General features: G+C 40.5%; 1 long non-coding RNA gene across 5 annotated transcripts in view; it reads left to right on the forward strand.

Moving 5' to 3' along the window:
- Window positions 1–434: 434 nt before the first annotated feature.
- Window positions 435–20,375, forward strand: part of LOC121831506 (uncharacterized) — a 29,091-nt gene continuing 9,150 nt past the window's right edge. For 2 of the 5 annotated variants that reach the window (XR_013041948.1, XR_013041949.1), the window contains exons 1-6: window positions 435–569; window positions 3,162–3,712; window positions 9,978–10,130; window positions 12,304–12,342; window positions 13,839–13,950; window positions 17,628–17,720. This is a non-coding gene — a long non-coding RNA (uncharacterized LOC121831506). Of the gene's footprint in view, window positions 570–3,161; window positions 3,713–9,977; window positions 10,131–11,921; window positions 11,999–12,303; window positions 12,343–13,838; window positions 13,951–17,627; window positions 17,721–20,375 lie in introns of all 5 variants that reach the window. The other 3 variants (XR_013041946.1, XR_013041947.1, XR_013041950.1) reach the window with 3 other exon arrangements.

Genomic DNA, 20,375 nt, shown 5'->3' on the forward strand with positions numbered 1-20,375 from the left:
GGTGGGATTTGAAAGTTTATAGTCTCCCATCAATTCTTGTCCACACTTTCTGCTTCCTATTGGAGGCTGAAGATTTCATCTCTTGGCTTTCTGCTCCAGACTCTTCCTGCCATGTCTCCCCCGTCATTATTCTCTCTCTCTCTCTCTCTCTCTCTCTCTCTCTCTCTCTCTCTCTCTCTCTCTCTCTCTTCTCTCTCTCCCTCTTCTCTCTCTCTCTCTCTCTCTCTCTCTCTCTCTCTCTCTCTCTCTCTCTCTAACTGGAAGCTGAAATAAATGCTTTCCTAAGTCACCTTCGGTTATGGTAATCCATCAGAGCAATGAAAAGCAACTGATGCAACCACAAAGGGAGGGACTTAAGGGTGACTGGCCAGCTCTGCTTCTGGCATCATCTCTGCTTCATTGTCATTTATGATGTCAGCGAACCACAAACTCCCATCACCTTGAACCAAACAGCAGTACCATGACTTCCCAGTGTAACGGGCTGTATTCTCTGAAACCATGAGCTGAAGTAAACCTGACCATGAAGTTGCTCCTGTTGGGTATTCTGTCAGAACCACAAGAAGAGTAATGTATGTCAATCTCTTAAAATGTTTAGAAAAAAAATGGTTACAGTGTAAATGGTACATTTCTTGTAAAATTCTCAAATCTGTGTGATGGTAGAAACAAAATATCCTCAGATACACTACAAGACGCCAGTATCAGACACCTACATTTACACATAAAATACAGAACGAGTTGAGACAAAGACTAAGGCTGAGTTGAAGTGGTGGATGACACCAAGGAAACGATTTTCCCAGACACGTGCACATATGAACTCATAGTGACTATGACAGCATGCCTAGGACCTTCACAAGCTCAAGCCAAACAAAATTTCAGCATGTGGCAGAGGAGATTGGCAGGAAATCCCATCCCTAACTGAGGAGCTATTGGTTATTGATTGCTGTGGGGAGAGGGAGAGTCAGATTATTAATATTACTGTTATTTATTATTACTATAATTATTATTAATGGTGTGACATTTGGTATATGGACTACACCCCAGAGTAGGCCCAATACCTAAGAGTAGTTGGCCAACAGAAGCTGGACTTGAGTTTAAAAGAGACAGAGACAGAGATACAGAGATCAGGATGGTGGGTGGGTTAGGAGGTAGGAATGGATCTGAGAGAAGCTGTGGGGAGGGGTGAATATGATCAAATTACAAATTGCATGAAAGTTGCCAAAAATTAACAAAAAAATATTATTTTATGAAATAAAAACAATTACAAAAAAGTATAAAAGAAAAGTAATTACAATATACTATATGGTATGATGTGACCATCACTTTCATGGCTACAATACTATATATAAGTGAATACTGGTCTATTAACAATTACCAAATAACTCTCCTGTAAATAAGTGGTAGAATTCTTATAAGCTAAAGTTTAAAAGAAAGAATAGCCAAATTACTCTCTTCTTCTATGGAACCTGAAAAAGCATTTCTTAAAACAAAACAAAGAAAGAATGATATTATCTGACAGTAATTTGAGATGTAGATAAATACGAAGTGAATCCGACAATGAAATTAACTCCGGAAAGATGGCATATGTAGGGGAGGAAGCAGCTGTCTTCAGCAACCACGCAAACACTCTAGCAGAAAATTCACCCTTACAGTATCTTCTTAATAGTCTTACCATCATGCTATTAGTAAATTGGCCAGTCTGGGTTAGCAAAGAAACCCAGGCCTGGGACAATCCCCTCTATGGTCATTATCCTGGAAACTCGGTAATTTTGTTTTTAGCTGACCGATTTTGAATAGTACGCCTTTTAAAAAAAGTATTTGCATGGCTTATATGTATGAAACAAACAGAAACGTCTATAACTGTCCAGATTTTAGGCAATAATGGAAGAGGAGATAGGGGCACTAGAGAGGCCAGATTTATCATTTTTTACTTCTGTTAGATAGTTAACTATTTTCCTAAAGATTCTATATATGTCAAATAATCTTCCTATGTGGCTGTGTGTGCATATGTGTATGTGTGCATGTCTGTCTCTTACTGTCCTCTACACACACACACACACACACACACACACACACACACACACACAAACACACACACACTTCTTTTTTAACTATCGTGGAAAGTTCTTGATAGTTTCCATGGATAGAGCTGATTGCTCACAAGTTACCATGACCCGTAAATTTTAATCATATCTGTAAATGTAAGTGGAAAACTGCAGTGACACCAATATAAGTCAGGGAGTGATTTCCAAGGCATTGCTGGAAAACAGAGTGTCTGCATGCCCTGCCAGACACAGGCTTCCACTCTTTCTTCCTGTGCTAACTCTGGACCACCCAATCCCATCGACAGAGAAAACCAGCTTCTTGTTGGAGTCTGAACCAACTTTCTACATACCAGCTGGCCAGATTCTCAAAGTGGGATTGGATCAGATTTCACATATATTTTTTCATTTAGAGAAGGGGACTTATTCAGGCCTTGGCCTGAGATTATCTTATTCTGTGAAGACTTTCCAAACCAAGGTTGGGTGTGGCGAGCCGAGCTGGCACTTGAAGGAGCTGAGGAGAGATGCCCTGTGGGATCCTGCCATACATCACTCCCACACACCCTATTGTCATGAGGACACGTTAGACAACACCACCACACCCTGCCTGTACTAGGATTTTCAATTAAAAAGAAATCTCCTGGGGTTTCCATGTAGATTTGTTACTCAGGGTAACATGACTTATGAGACCTAACCGAGGCCGCAAGTGTGTGGCCAGAGCCATGGAACAGAAGCTCATCAGGCAAAATAAAGATCTTCGATCCTCTCACTGGGTAGCTGTGTGTGTGTGTGTGTGTGTGTGTGTGTGTGTGTGTGTGTGTGTGTGTTACAATACTGAAATGGGAAACCTTTGAACATCTGTCAATTAAAAAATATAAAGGAATATAATAAACACGTCAATGTCCACCCAAGTGTCCAAGATTCAGAGCCTCTACACTCACAGCACCAGTGCCCATCCTCCCACAATGAGTCAAGCCTGTCAGAAAGGATTATTTTTCATACAGAGTAGTCTATGCTCCAGGTGAGAGGCAACATTAGCCTCTAGCTACATCAGAGAAGCCAAACCATATAATATAGTAGTTTATGTCATATATATTTTTCATAAATGTTTTCTTACACTAGGTATTCTTCTGGTTGGCACAATGAAATTTGGAAGTGGAAATCCTAATCAAGATAAAGCTTCATTTGTTCTTCTTTGATAATTTGCCAGTTGAAACAAAATATGTACCCAGAATGCATCACTTCTCCCTGCCTCAATCTTTACCTGCAGAAAAACAGAGTTTCATGTGGCAGCTCCTCCCTCAAGGAAAAAGAAATCAGCAAACAAGAGATTCCAATCAGGCAGCTTTCCCCACACTACCCTTCCCCTAATTAATGACCATCATGACACAAAGGTTGGGATACTTGCCAGTTGTTAGCTTCAACTTTGCGTTGTTTCTCAACATAGATGCAACAAACAGTTCAAGACTTGCTGGAGTTTCAAGGCAGAAAACTGAAGCCAAAATCCTCAGTATATTAAAACCATCCCTGCAACAGTAAGCTCCAACTGGGCAATAAACGGACTGTTCCTGCTGTTTCCTCTAAGCCGCTCCTGGAGGAGGCTGAAATCGCAGCCCCCTCAAAGAGGAAGCCCCAGCTTAGTGAACAAGGGGAAGGAATGCGCTGACCTCCAGGTACCCTTCGTTTCGGGGCTTTTCTGACATACCCTTCTGCACCACGTGCCTCTCCATCCTTCAAGCCAGCATTTGATAGTGGAGCTTAGGATGGTGAATGGTGATGGGTGACTCATAGCCCATCATTTATTTCCCATTAGGGGAAAATAAGCAAGACAGAGTGTCTGGTAACATGCTCTTAGGCAGACAGTTGCCAGTGGTTTTTTTGTTTGTTTTGTTTTTTTCCCTTAGATGTATCTTTTAAAGGCATCAAGCAGGAAACATTGAGAGCAAAGTTTAGAAGTTGGTGAGTCTGTGTATTATGCACATTACTATGGGGAATGGAGAGATGGTGCATACAGCATCGAAAGTGTGAGTTCAGGTCCCGAAAATTCATATTAAGAAATAAGGAGCAGCATGCATGATACATACTTGCAAGCCCAGTGATGGTGAGATGAAAGAAGAAGACAGGCACATCCCTGGAAGCTCTCTGGCTAGCTAGTGTAACTTACTTGGCAAGTGCCAAGCCATGGAAAGACAGTTATCAGAGCAAAAGTGGGAGAAACCTGAAGAACAACACCTAAGGTAGTTCTCTGACCTTGGCATGTGGATGTATATGTGAACACACACACACACACACACACACACACACACACACACACACACATATGGATATATATGTATATATATATATGGATATATGGATATATATGTGTGTGTATATATATCACATATATAATATATAACCATAACTATATATATATGTATATACAATCACTGTAATTTCTAAGATGCCTAAGCAAGGGTAGTTGCCATGTGGTGCTCTGACATTGTGATAATAGGAAGCTTCTACATGCAAGGTCTATGAGAGAGTAAGTAGTACGTCACCTGTAAAAGCATGGTAACTAAGGACACTTAGCTTCATGGAGAGCAAGTAGTCTTTTCCATGTGTGACTCATTCATAGACAGCAAATACATATTTATATGATTAGAAACATTACACAAATGAAATTCATTCAGTAATTCATCACTACTGTCTGAATACAGAAATTCTTTTTTTTGCTTTTCTGAAATACTTCCTTCTCCTGTGTTAGAAAGATGGTTAAACATGCCGGGCAGTGGTGGCGCATGCCTTTAATCCCAGCACTCGGGAGGCAGAGGCAGGCAGATCTCTGTGAGTTCGAGGCCAGCCTGAGCTACCAAGTGAGTTCCAGGAAAGGTGCAAAGCTACATAGAGAAATCCTGTCTCGCAACAAAAAAACAAAACAAAAAACAACAACAACAACAAACCAGAAAGATGGTTAAACAAGAGCTCTCACTGTTCTTGCAGAAGACCTGGGTTTTATTTCTAGCACTCCCTAAGTTAGGTTTCCTGTTGCTGTGATGAAACACCAGGACCAAAAGTAACTTGTGTAGCTAGAGTTTTCCTGCCTGGCCCACAGTCAGGACAAATCTCTCTCACCCGCCAGTCCTGCAGCCGCTCAGACCCAACCAAGTAAACACACAGAGACTTATATTGCTTACAAACTGTATGGCTATGGCAGGCTTCTTGCTAACTGTTCTTATATCTTAAATTAACCCATTTCTATTAATCTATAAGTTGCCACGTAGCTCGTAGTTTATCTGTATCTTAACATGTTGCTTCTCATCAGAGCGGCTGGCAAGGTCTCTCTGCCTCAGCCTTCCACTTCCCATAATTCTCTTCTCTGCTTGTCCCGCCTATACTTCCTGCCTGGCTACTGACCAATCAGCATTTTATTTATACAGAGCGATATCCACAGCAAACTTGGGCAGGAAAGAGTTTATTCATCTTCTGCTTTCACATCATCAAAGGAAAGTCAGGACAGGAACTCAAGCAAGGCAGGAACCTGGAGCCAGTAGCTGATGGCAGAGACCTGGGAGGAGTGTTGCTCACTGGCTTGCTCCCCATGGCTTTCTCAGCTGGCTTTCTTATAGAACTCAGGACCACCAGCCCAGGGATAGCACCACCCATAATGGGCTGGGCCCTTCTCCATAAATCACCAATTAAGAAAATGACTTACAGGCTTGCCTATAGGTAGGTCATATGGAGCCATTTTCTCAGTTGAGGTTCCCTCTTCTCTGGTGACTCTAGCTTGTATCAAGGTGACAAAAAAACTAGCCACTACAAGCACTCACACAGTGACATGCCACTGTCCATAACACGAGTTCCCAGGGACTCGGATTCTCTCTCCTGCCCTCTGAGGGTCTTGCACACACAGTGTATGTGCAGATGAATAAGCAATCACACACATGCAATAAAAAAACAGTAACTCCTTTTTAAAAAGGAATATCCACATTCTCAATTGACTATTTTGTTCAACTGCATGAATGCAAGGTTTTAGGGTTGTGTATGACTTTACTCAGAAAGACTGAATTTTAGAGCATTGAAGCTTGGGAGCCATTTTTTTATTCCTTTCATACATAGTGAACTTTATGCCTCGTGTGAGACACATTAGATGGAATTTCTCATTTTCCCAGCTTCCCTTGTAACTAGGAAATGAATGCAGCCAATAATTAAACAAAGCAAAGACTGCTTGGAAGAATTTTGAGATAGAATACAATATTTACTATAAAAAATCAGGGAGTAAAAATCTAGCTTTGCCCTCATATTCTTATTGTCAAGTCAAGTGTGGACTAAAGAAGTAATACTTAGAGGTGTAGCATGATGGGAGAGAATTTCAGCACCAAAGGTGACTGAAACAACCTCAATAGTTGACGTTTTTGTGAAACTATTAACATGAAAAACCTATCCCAGGATTGCCATACCTCTAGACTCACTTACAAATGAGTTATTAATTAGTGTTTTTGATCATTTTAGAAATTATGCTTTCAGTGGGGAAGTCTCATACTTGAAATCCAAAGTAAGTGATTGGTTTGGAACTGGGAAGACATAAGACAGTTCAGGCCAACACAGTAACACAAAGGAAGGTTTTCTATGGCTTCTGGATAAAAGAATTCACCAAATATGATGAACATTGATGCATATTTCTTCAAATGCTGGTCATAGCTATTGGAGACCTTGAAAGGAGCCAACCTGTATATGAGCCAAGAGACTCAGAATAGCTGAAAGGGAAGCTGGAAAGTGTCTGTGCCCTTGACAACATTGTTGAGACATTTAGTCAAACAGCTTAGTAGTCAATGCTGCATTTTGGCTTCCTAGTCCTTGAAGTAATTAATCTGCATAAAAGGTTTAAAAGAATTTTGCTTTGTTTACTGTGGAAAATTGAGTGCATTGATGGTCCCACTTAATATTGTCCCCAGGAGCATATTCTTTTCCGAGTAATTTCATAGGATCTGCCACCTGTGGTTACAAGAATTGCTTTACCTGATAGAATGTGGCAAATGTAATGGCAAGCTAGTTATAACTCTGGACCACAAGAGGCCTTGAGTGTCTCAGTTCTCTTTTCAAATCCTGCCACTTCCATGACCACCAGCCTGGTCCAATCTGTAGATAACAAAAGACCATGTGAAGTCAGCCAAATTTTCTCAGTGGTAGACCAGACCACTCCAAAGTCAGCCCAACCCCTAACATGACAGAGAATTAACCTAAGATCAAGGGAGCTGCCTACTGAACCAACTCCCCACAGACTTAAGCATGAGATGTCCCAAGACAGAGAATCTTTCTGCATATCTATGGACTCATGAGTGATGATCAATGCTTATTGTTTTAAGTCACTGAACAGGGAGGATACTGAATTTACAGTTAATAGTTAACCCATTCAGGTAATTTTGTTACATATATAACAATGTTCCTAGGTGGTAAAGCCACATAAGAATCCAAGAAAGTAGGCAGGAGACTACACTGCTTTATAATGTATAGTAAACACTCAGACAGTCTTGGAGAGAGTTTGGTTATGGAAATCACCAGCTATATATTTTAAACATATCACTATTGCACAGATATTGCTAAATAACTCTTCTAGGAACCTAGTTCAAGTCACTCTAATGGAGAAAGCAATGACAGATCAAAGAAATGATTTCACCAAGTTTAACATTGGTGGGCCAATGTGTTTAATTGTGATACTTACAGGTGCATGGGCAGTTTGCAGGTAGCCATTCCCCCAAAGAAGTCTCTGCTATGAGGAACTGTTAAACACTAATATATCTCATGAGCTCTTCTCTCCTTCTACAAGGAAAGGTTATCGGGCCCAATCTTGTGAGGATCACATGGGGGTATTCACAGCTGCATTGTTCTATAGATGTAAGCAGTCATATAGTACCCACACAACCGAGCAGGACAATAGACATGGAGGAGAACACTGGGGAAGATCAAGAGGTGAAATTTGTATAAAAAAAAGATTGATCTAATAAAGAAGAAAAAATTAAACTATAAGACATTATGAAGAACATGAGGTGGGTATCCATAGCCACAAATTGACCCCCACCACTTCATTTATCTAAAACCTAGATCTGGTGCTCAAAGATGAATTTCCACAGAAACAGTGCTAGTAGCACATGGAGATTTGATAGAAATGCAAATTAACCAGATCACAACAGATCTACTGAATGAACTACTATAGATGGGCCCTCTTGCTCCACTCGGTACTTTCCTGAGCCTTTCTGGTAATTCCACTTTACCTGAACTTTCACTGAACTAGGCCATCAGGTAAGAGTCAGCTGAGGGTCTCAGACTGTCAAAGACATTAGCACTTTCTTCAGGTTATTTTTTCTATAAAGGCTTGCACTGGGATAAAAACCAGTGTGCTGTGGAATATTCCTTTACACCGTGTGAATATATGTCATCGCTATGATTGGTTTAATAAACAAGCTGACTGGCCAATAGCTGAACAGAATAAGATTAATCAGGAGAGCTAGACTAGGAAAATGCTGCGAGGAAGAAGGGTGGAGTCTAAAGTAGCCTGCAGACTCAGAAAGAAGTAAGATGGTCATACCATACTGAGAAAAGGTACCAACCCATATGGCAAAGCATAGATAAGAAATATGGGTTAATTTAAAAGGTAAGAGTCACCTAGTAACACGCCTGAGCTATTGGCCAAGCATTTATAATTAATATTAAGCTTCTGGGTAGTTATTTTTGAATGGCTGTGGCACAAGAAAATTCCACCAACAGTGTGTTTTGTCTGGTTGAAATCTTACCACGCTAAATGACATCTTAGTCCCAGAATTTCTTCTCTAAATTTTCATTTTTCAGTGGCCGGTTTTCTAGCAGTAGCCACAATGGCCTCTACTAGCACTTCTTTTTAAAGATTTATTTTATTTATTTATATGAATGTATTGATGTGAATGTATATCAACTGCATGTAGGTATTCAGGGAGGTCAGAGGAGGATGTTGGATCTACTGGAGCTGGAGTGGTTGAGAGTTGCTCAATGTAGGTGCTGGGGACCAAGTTTAAGTCCTATCGAAGAGCAATAAGTGCGTTTAACCTCTGAGCAATCTCTACAGCCTGATGATTTTTCTTTCTAATATAGGCTTCCTCTGTGAGTAGATTAGTAGGTGCTGGAACACAGGGAGCATATATTTAGATGAGGAAAATGGTGTTTAGAATACTACAAAATGAATGACCTTCTCATCTTAAAGAGATCAGGTATTGGCCATCACCCATTAACAATTTGCCATTTGGTTAGATTATCTTCCTCTAAGGAACATGCTGCGCTCTATTCTTAGTGTGCTAGCTCTGTCAGAATATTTGTGGATATCTGTCAATGTCTCAGTTTTTCTTAATTCTGGGGACTTTGGGCACAATTTTTAGTATAAAGACCAGTAGCTGTTCAAGGCTTCACCCTAAACTTCATAAAAGAGAACTTGAGAGCAACGCTATGTAGGTGTAATTAAGGTGTGTAGGAGGGAAGAGGTGTGTGTGTGTGTGTGTGTGTGTGTGTGTGTGTGTGTGTGTCTGTGTGTGTGTGTGTGTGTGTATGTGTGTGTGTGTATGTGTGTGTGTGTATGTGTGTGTGTGTATGTGTGTGTGTGTGTGTGTGTGAGAGAGAGAGAGAGAGACAGACAGACAGACAGACAGACAGACTTAGCCAAATTATTTGGTTGATAGAATGTTAAATCCACAAAGCACCTATAATGGTGGTAAAAATGAATCCTACCTCCCAGTGCTTAAGCATGATGAACCATTGCTGTAGCATGAAATAATAATGGGAAAAGTCCTGAGTGACATTGCAGTATCAGCAAAGCTAAGCTTATTTACCAACCCCCACCACTTCACACAAAGACATGCATTTCTTAGCCTGTTGGAGAACATTGCCTATCTTATCATCATGGAAGTAAAACCAGTTCTTGTTTATCTTTTTCAGAAATGGACATAAGCCTTTCCTCTGAAGGGCTTCCTTCCACTGGGACTTCCTGACTCCAGAAGCCTGGAATAGTGGGATTCCTGTGAGGGGAGGGTATTCCACAACTGCACATGGAAACAACTAGAAAGCTCTTGCAACAGTACTTAGAGCAAGGCAAGGACCAGACTAAGCTTCTCTTTCTGCACTTCACCTCCCTCATCTGCATACAGGCTTTCTTTTTGTTTGGTTTTTGTTGTTGTTGTTTCAATTTTTGTCAGTTTGTTTGTTTGTTTTTTAAAGACAGAGTCTCATGTAGCCCAGAATAGCCTCAAATTTGTTACGGGGCAAAGTCTAGCATTGAATATTTGATGGTTCTGCCTCTGCCTCCTAAGCGTTGGGAATACAGATGTGTTTCAGCACACCCAGCCACTAGGATTCCAGTGGCTCTATGAGGATCAACACTGTTTGTTTGAAAGATTAAATGAGCTAAAAATATTACCTGAATCACTGGGAAGTCTTGCCAGAAGTTTGTAGCTGGCATCATATTAACATATTTTTGACATTATAATTGTTATGTAGTTCTATAGTACTTAGAGTATGGTGTGTAATTGTGCGAGGTGCTAGAGGCACAAGTCCTAGGGACCTGTGTCTGTGATGGCTGTGGTCTGCATTTGGCTTTTCAGGAACCCCCCGCCACCTGAATTCTGCAGTGGCTGCTCCAGTCTACAGTCCCACCAGCAGTGTATGAGGGCTCCCCTTTGCCCAAATTCTCTCCAGCACTTAATACAGTTTGCTTTTTGATGCTAGGCCTTCTATATGGGGTGAGATAGAAGCTCAAAGCAGTTTAAATCAACATTTCTATGATAACTATGGATAGTGAGTGTTTTTTTTCAAAGATTTGTGGGCTATTTGTATTTCTTCTTTGGAGAATGTTCTATTCAATTAATTAGCCAATGCATTGATTAGAATGATGACTAGGGAGTGGTGTTTAATTTTTGGAGAGGTAAAGAGTAGTACATTTGATGTGAAAGAAGGGGGGCTATTTAGCAGGAGGAAGGGAAGCGGGAAGAGGTAGGATGCGGAGTAGTCTTGGAAGGAGACAGAAAATGACAATGGGGGAGGGAGTTGGAGGACAGTGGGGGAGGGGCAAACAAGAACAAAATAAACTGACACTGTATATGAAAATGCTATAATGAAACCTGTCACTTCATTTAGTAATTAACACAAAACTGATCTGAGCTGCCCCATTTGTGTGTTAAGAATGTATGACAGAAGTTAAGCCACAAGGAAGGTAAAAGAAGATGACCCGAAACCAACAGTAGAGAGGATTCCGGAGATGATGTTTCCATAGAAACAATAGAAAGATTCTCCAGAGTCAGAAAAAAATAAATGCAGGAGCCCTCAGACTAAGTGCAAACACTAGCCTTATATGAAGACAAATACTTGAGATAGACATATCAGAAGAGCAAAGAGAGGGCAGATTCCGCACAAAGAAGCCACCGCACTGTTAAGAAGGCAATCAAAACCAGGGGTACCGTCAGACAACCATGCCCTAAAGGTTCCTCTGAGTCACCACATTATGCTTTTCAGCAAAATAAAAAAAAATTCAAGGAATGAAGCAAGATAAGAAACAAAAACTAACAAAATCCAGTGTGTGATAAAAATATAAATAAATATTAAATTATTATTTATATTTGAGTATGTGGATGCTTGTTAGACACGCTGCAATTATACTGTGGAAAATGGCCAACGATACTGAAGAGAGGAGCCTGATGTTTCCAGAGAGCAGCAAAGTCAGCCAGAACTTTGTCCAGAGGCTAATAATACCAGAACAAAATAAACAAGTTTTAAAAAGATAGAGTGAAATGTGGGGATCATTGCTATTAAGTCAAAGTGCAACTTGGGCTCCTAAACACTGCCATGGAAAATACATCAGCAAAACTTTATCATTCAAATGTATTTCAGGCATCAAATAGAAAACGATTATAGTGAGACATGAAAGAGATTAACATTGAAAGGCAAGATCACCTCAGGTTGCTGTGGTGAGTAAGTGTTAAAAGTCCTGCTAAACAATGTGGAGGTTCTGGATATATTTGAGACACCAGCTAAAAATGCCAATGAAATGAGGAGAGGGAGAGAGGAAGTGAGGGAGAGAGGAAGAAGGAGAGAGGGAAGAAGTGAGGGAGAGAGGGAGAGAGGGATAGAAGGAGGGAGGAAGGAAGGGAGAGGGAGAGTGGGAGAGAGAGAGAGAGAGAGAGAGAGAGAGAGAGAGAGAGAGAGAGAGAGAGAGAGAGAGAGAGAGAGATTCATTGATCCACTGATTCTGGAATTCTTTCTCTTTTCTTAGAGTACACAACGTGGTGGAATTCATTGTACATACTATTTGGTAAGAAGTCTTTTACTGAAATTAGCATAGAGGAAATCAGAGAAAAATGTTGGGGTTGAACTCACAATCAGAACATTAACTTGATTTAAAGGACTTAAAGGAAAAAGCATAGAATTCTAGATTTGTTTGTTTGTCTTATTGACATGCTCCCTTTATCAATGCATCTTTTTTAAAATATTTAAGTTCGGGGCTGGTGATGTAGCTCAGTTGAGAGTGCCTGTCTGGCATGCACCAGGCCCCAGGTTCAATACCCAGCACTGCATAAACACTGGTCGTGGGTGCACTCCGACAGTCCCAAGCTGAAACAGGAGAAAAAGTTCAAGGTCGGGAGGAACTGGAGAGATGGCTCAACAGTTCTGAGCACCTGCTGCTCTTCTGGAAAATGGGAGTTTGATTCCCAGCACCCACATGGCATCTCACAACTGTCTGTAGCTCTAGTTTCTGGCTGCTGGGGCACTGCGCACAAGTGGTGGACAGCCAGAGATGCAGGTAAAGGCCCACACTCACAAAACAAAAATTCAAAAGAAAATGTTTGAGAAGAAATGTAAGAACACCCTGGACTATCCTATATAAGGAACTAGAGGCCAACCTGGGCTAAATTAGATACTATCAAAAAATCAACCTGGGCTAGATTAGATGTTATCACAAAACCAAACCAAAGAAAACTAAGTGTATTCAATGAACAACAAATTACTCTGAAATTCTATATTTTATCTGATACCTATCTACAGGATTTCTATCTATTTTCCCTCCACTTGGCCCAAAGTATATTTTTGAATCTTCATGATTTTTTTTTTTTTCGCCTTTCTTATGTTGGCTCCAGATGTCCGTCAGACCACAAGCAGCTTGGCCTAGGGACACAAGCAGAGGCATACTCCCCTGGCAGTTTCCACTCCTGTTAGCATGAAGGCTTGTTTTCCACTGTGAATGCCTCTGGGTGCCATGGGCCGTCTTGGCCCTTCTTTGGGCAACACCCCTACACTCATGGCGATGTAAGAGGTCTCATGCAAGGTGATTAGCTTGGAGAGAGGAGACGGGGAAACGCGCAGCTTGTGCTGCCCTCACCTTGGCAGAGAAAGCGGGATGCCAACTATGGAAAGGTACAGCCTTCCAAACTTAGGCAGCAGAGCCGCGCTCGAGCCAAGAAAGAACACGTGGTGGCTGTGTGTGGCAGTGACACCTTAAGAAAAATCACTTTGAGTCCCGCGCCTGAACCTTTAACTGCTGTGGGCACCGGCCCAGCTTTCTTCCCAAGTCAAACGTAAAAATGGTTTGAGGAAGCTGGTGCCCCCCAACTCCCGCCCTTGCTCCACTTTTCCTATGGCAAATGTCTGGCAGCTATTTCACAGTGTTTACAAATTACGAAAATTGGGGAACAGACAATTATGAAAATCTTGAGAGGCTGCAGGAGAGAGGTAACTCTTGGAACAGGTCAAGGTAGAAAACAGACTCTAAAGTTTTTGAAAAATGAGCTGCTTGCTCTCCACCTCTGCCAGAAAACGTTGGTGTGGAGGCACATTGCCGCGCTGATCTGAAACCAAGAGGACATTGATACATTCAAAGCTGGGAGAAGCGTGGAGGCAGGGCCAGACCGTCACAGCTAAGCAGGTCGGTTTCTGAATCTATATGTACCTCTTCCATGGAAATATATGAAAAAAGAATAAATTCTATAATCTAAAAGAGAGGCGATAAATTTTGAGTTCTCTCTAAACAGGACAGCCTGCTTTCACGTGTGACCTTGCTCTTTCTGTGCCATCTGGAATAAAAATCTAGTTGTCTACCGCCATTCGTTTTCTGTTGAATAAAATAAATGTGTGTTCAGTAATAATGAAAAGGATATAAGTACATTCTAGACTGCTTAGAAAGCTGGTTGGATTTCATGATAGATCATAATAATTTAACAAATGTTTTTTTTTCCACAATAGCGCTCTTTCTTACAGAAAATTTCTGTAGCTAATTTTTTATGTTAACCAAATATGTGTGTGTGTGTGTGTGTACATAAATAGTACAATTGTCCTTTGCCCTGCAAAAAAGATGAACCTCACAGTCAAACAAATATTGTATAGATCATAGATGCTAAAATAATTTTAGAATATAACTATGCCCAGTCATATTCAGAAAATAAGACCTTCTGTGTTTGTGGCATAAAGCTCACTTTATCTTCCACTCCACAACTTGGCATATTGTTACGTTATAAGGCCATCACTATTATCTTAAAATGCATTAAAATCTTAACAGTTGGCTGCGTTTTCATAAGCAGTTCCTGAGTGACAGTAGGTCTACATTTGAAGACTCAAATTCAGAATTTTTTGATAGCTTTTATGGATTTCCACATAAAATCTCATCATTTTTGATTCTGACTGATCTCATCATTCTTGATTCTGACTGATGTGGACATTGTTAATAAAATAATGGAGACTTTATTAGCTGACACAATGTAAGAAGCTGTGGCCTCATTTTCAACACCCTTCCCCTTGCCACTTGTATCCACAAGAAACGGGCTCAGCTCTGGTCTGCAGCTCTTATTTTGATGTCAGAAGACAAAACACTGACAAAATTTCCCCAGACTTGCCATTATTAAGGTCATCATTTCCAGAAAGTACAGCGTGTGACAGAGAGAAATGAAAAAGAAAGCCAAGAAATGAATTCTTCATGAACAACTTATTTAATTAAATACACAGCTATACATGTAATTTATGCATTCCAGTCATATTTCAATTGGGTATTTGCAAAGATATGGACATAAGCAACTTTAGTTTTCTTATCTGGAGCACAGGAAGTACAATGATAAATGTCTCGATAGAGGCCACGCATGTCTTTATGGCCTGCAGCAGAAGTCAAGGAAAAAAACATGTTTGGCTGGACAGTGCTCATTCCTAGTGGGAATGAGCTCTGGATGTCCCTGGGAGCTTGTCTCACTGATGTGCATAGTCTTAGCATCTTTCTTGGAAATTCAAACAGCCTCATAGCTGGCCGGGTTCACATGGGAGTTTGAATTAACACAAACTCTGTCTCTTGTTAACTCCCCACCCCCAATTTGGGTTCTTTACAGAGGGAAGATTTCCACTTGCCTGGTTGTCCTGTCAGTATATTGCAGGAAGTAATTTAACTGAGCCCCTAGATTGGAGTTAATTATTAATTATGAATTTTATTTATTATCATTATTTTTCATTAATACCAGGGAAGTTTCTAAAATATAGTAGCAAGATAGCCCCATAGCTCAGGAGGTAAGTTTTTGCTGAACAAGCATGAGGAACTTCCTTGTTTCAGACTCCAGTGCCCACTTATTAATAAGTCTCAAGACAAGGAGAGAGCCTTTCTCAAAAGCCAAGGTAGACAAAACCTGAAAAACAAACCCAAAGTTGTCTTCTGGTATGTGCAGATACAAGGGCATCTGCACAGATGTGGACATGACCCTGCACACATACAGACACATACAATCACACACACAGAGAGAGAGAGAGAGAGAGAGAGAGAGAGAGAGAGAGAGAGAGAGAGAGAGAGAGAGAGAGAGAATACAGTCCATCTTTGTTCTCATTCTGTCCACAGCAAATTCTGAATTCTGCCTGGCCCCCTTTATGCCCAACCTCCACAGTATACATCCAGAATTTAAAATATCAAGAAAGAAGAATCCAATACCATTTAGTAAAGAGAAATTAATCACAATGTTCATAGCAGAAGTTCTTAGTTTAATGAGAAATTAGTTTGGAAATTAGAATATAAAGAAACTCAATTCCTCAACTCCAGAATGAAATTTAAAAAAAAAAACTTAGCCCTTCTGTATCAACCATTTCTCACTGTTTTGTCACAATTTGGGACACTATCCATGGACTGGCATTTTAACTATGTACGAGTCACCTGATTTTGATGGCAGGCGACAATATTCAAGCATTTGGACATAATAACCATTGTCCTTCCTTGGGCTAGACATGCCTAAGTTAAGCAAACTCTGTCTGTGTTTAATTCTCAAAGAGGAGAAGGTGGAAACAGACTGCTCTAGTTATTTTTTTAAGACAAATAAAAAAGCAGGCTCTTCATTAGAACTGAGGCACACCTGATATGCCGAGACAGGAGATTTTGGTTTTCTTTCTTTCTCTCCTCTTTTTCTCAAAGCCCTTAATAGAATGAGGCAGCTACTGCCCCCTTTTCAATTGCTGTAATCAAGTTAGTCTACATTCTTTCTGCTGAGGTATAATTTTGAAGTCAACAGTGTGTATCTCCCCACATGGACATTTTGGGGGCATTTGGGCACAAACCAAGAACACCTTGTATCCTGTTGTCATGTCTCCAGCAGCCCTGGAAAGATGTATGCACCAAGAACCCTGACCACAGACTCAGATTTACAAGGAGGGGAGGCTGCAAACTAAGGACAAGAAATGGTCTGGAAAAACAGCATACCCATCCATAATCCCATGGAGACTGTTAAACCTGGCGTCTTCAAACAGGGTTTAGTTTGGGGCTTTTTAACATCAACTCCTGATTGTTTAGAATGAGCTTGATATTGCCTTTCAATGTATCCATTTCATCTGCAGTTGCTAGTACAAAGACATAAAATTTTCCATCATTATGGGAAACAAAGGTCTCAGTGAACAAAGCTCCACACATATGTAGGTTGTGTTTACTGATGCATAGCTTCCAACTGTGGCATAGGACTCTATAAACTATTGCTGTATGCCCCAAATTAATGTCTCATGGTTCACCAACCACATTAGACTCCAGCAACCACTGATTCTGCAGTTGTAACCCCAAGGTACACACAATAAACGTATGGATGCAATTGTGTTCCAATAAAATTTTATTTATTAAATATCAAGCAGCAGGCTAGGGAGGTGGTTCCATTGGCAAAGTGTTTATCATGCAAGCATGAGGGACTGAGTTTAAGCTGCAGAACCCAGGTTTAAAAGTTAGTTGTTATGAGGCATGTTTGTAACCCCAGGAGGATCCTTGGGCTCACTGGCTAACCAGCTTAGCCTATGTACAAGGTCAGGTTTCAGTGAGAGACTCTGTCTCCAAAACACAATATGGACAGTATACTGAGTAATGACACCCACCAGTGACCTCTGGCATCCATGTGCATGAACATGAACACTTACACACACACACACACACACACACACACACACATACACACACACACACACACACGCACACACACACTCATTCTCACAGGCGAGGTTTTACATACAAAGTCATTGAACTATGACTTACAACACTATTTTGAATTCTGGATTCCTTAAAGCTTGGCCTTTAGAATCTAATGGTGTCCAATTTTCTTTGTCACACAGCTCACTGAGGGCAGATTAATAACAAGTTACTCTGATGACTAGGTGCCTGAGCTCACTGCCCATATGTCACACCATTACAGTATCTTAAATGAGGTGAGTACATAGTGGAATTCAGCATTTTTAGAAGAACATGAATGGAAAGAACTGGAGATGGGTACTGACAATCCTCTGCCAATGGTCTCAATAGAGACACACTCCTTTCTGTCTTCTTGGTCACCATCATCATTTTTCTTTCCATTGCATCTTTTACTTTCCCTATTATATTCTTTGATTCCAACAGTATCACTTTAGTATGAAATTCTCATATGAAATATGTCTTTGCTGTTCACAGTTACATTTTCCTCATTATCCCAGCTTCTTTAGAGACACCAACTGGATGAAATCCCTGATCTGACTTCCCTGTATAACCTGGGAAAATAGCAAATATCTCTCAAGCCCCCTTTAGACAGCTCTTAAATGTCTCTTGCAGTTTTCTTGTTTCCGCCTGTCTTTAAAAACTGTGTCCACCCCTCCTCTTGTACTTTAAATTCTTCCCACAGTTATTGATTCCAAGCCTTCTTAACCCTTTCTGGCCCATACCCTGTCAGTCAGTTGTCCCTTCTATCTCTTATTTACCATTTACTCTTTTTATTGTTGACAATTTCATTCATGCACACACTGGGTTTTGATCAAATCCACCCACCAGCAATGCCTCTCCAGTTTCTCCCAGAGCTCTAACTTCCTTGTCTTAACCCACAACATATGGAAGCCTCACCTATATTTAAAAAATATCAGAACAACTGTCATCAAGCCATTTTTTCTTTTTAAACAAGTGTATGAGTTTGCATGTTAGTGTGGATGTATGTATATATATGCATAGAAAGGAGTCTGTGTGTGTGTGGAGGCCAGAGGTCAACTTCATATGTCATTCCTCATGTTTCTCTCACTATAGTTAGTCAGTTAGTCAATCAGTTAAATAGATACTTTATGTGTATGTGTGTGGAGTTATGTCATACCTTTTTAAAAAGATTTACTTTTATATATATATATGAGGGAGGGAGTGTGTTTCTGTGTGTGCATGTGCCCCATATTCATTCAGGTACCTGAAACAGCCAAGAAAGGACACTGGAACTAGAGTTACAGACAGTTGTGAGCCACCATGTGAGGTGCTGGTGACCAAACTAGAGTTATCTGCAAGAACAGCCATTGCTTGTAACTTCTGTGCCATCTCTCCAGCCCCCAAGACATTAAATTCTTGGGTATATATGCTTTCCATTCACTTTATGAAAAACATTTTGAAATTGTTGTGTACATATACACACCATTATTTTATATTTTTCTAAAACCATTTCTTTTAGAAAATTCCATGAAGCAGGATTATGCTAAGGAATATAAACATCTTTGCTATATCATACATTCTAACATGTTGCTTATTCCCACTGTGCTGCTTCCTTAGCCTAAAATACCATACCCAAAGAATAACCAGACTCCCTTGTGCATCGTCTCCCTCATCTAGTGAAATCTTCATGTTTCTACTCTTCTACCTCATTCTCATAAGGCTTACTATGGTTTCCTAATCAAAATCAATTATGTTTCAGTTGAAGAAAACCACCGAGTCTCTTGGCATCCCCCTCAGACTGGAATATGAGGATAAAAATAATAAGTGTTTTATAGAGTTGCTAAGTTATATATAGATCACTTGAGAAGGTGCCTGGAAAATAGCAAGCATGCACTAGAAAGTGAGCTTGAATAAAGCCTCATTGGAAAATCACACTTGAGTAGACTCCAGCACTACTACAAAGCCCGTACTCTACACCCATTGTTAGAACCAGAAAATGCTCATTTCCTATCTTTGAATTCATAATTGGAAAAAAATGGTAGATGTCAACAGAACATTTCCTCTCTGGGGTAAATTTAAAAACAAGACTAAGTAAAAGGTTGAGTTAGTGAGACCTCCGTGGATATGATCTCTCTCTCTTGTTACCTACCTCTTGTCACTTTAACTCCACATTAAGCATGATCAACTCTGCCCAGCCGGTCACCTATTGACTCCAAATAGATGAAATCGCCTCCTTCTGGTCTATAATACTACAGTTTTCCATGTCTACAATATTGCATCTTTTCATATTTACTTTTTTGTTAGTGAGCATTAATGTTTTAAAATAGGAAGTAGAAATACAAAGTGTCCTAGGGAGCTTTAACTGCCAATGCAGTATAGATTCACCTGAGAAGAGAATGACAATTGAGGGATTGCTGAGCTCGGATTTGTCTGGGGACTTGTGCATGGGTGTGGGTGGGTGGGGTATTTTGTTTATTAATGGATGCAGGAGGGCCCAGTCCACTGTGGGTGGCATTATTCCCTGAGAAGATGGTCCTGGTCGGCAAAAGAAAGCTAGCTAAGCATAAACCTGTGAGCCAGCAAGCAGTGTTCCTTCATGATATCTGCTTCAAGTTCCTTCCTTGATTTCTCTCACTAACGGACTGTAACATTTAAGCTTAAATAAACCTCTTTCTCCTCTAAGCTGCTCATGGTCCTGACACCACAGCAACAGGATGAAAGGAGAATACCAAATAACTAGATAGGGAAGACAGAATTATAATTAGGCTTTGTTCTCCTAAGCCATCAGTTTCAGTGTTCTAAGACATTGCAGGAAAAAAAAAGTATTGGTTGAAAGGATAAATATCAATGGTTACAGCCACATATCCTTCTGGTGATGAGAACCACTGTGGCAAAGGCCAGCCAAACCTGCAAGGAAGGTGTCAAGCTGA

This window comes from Peromyscus maniculatus, chromosome 8, assembly GCF_049852395.1.
Source record: "Peromyscus maniculatus bairdii isolate BWxNUB_F1_BW_parent chromosome 8, HU_Pman_BW_mat_3.1, whole genome shotgun sequence".
NCBI classification, from domain to species: Eukaryota; Metazoa; Chordata; class Mammalia; order Rodentia; family Cricetidae; genus Peromyscus; species Peromyscus maniculatus.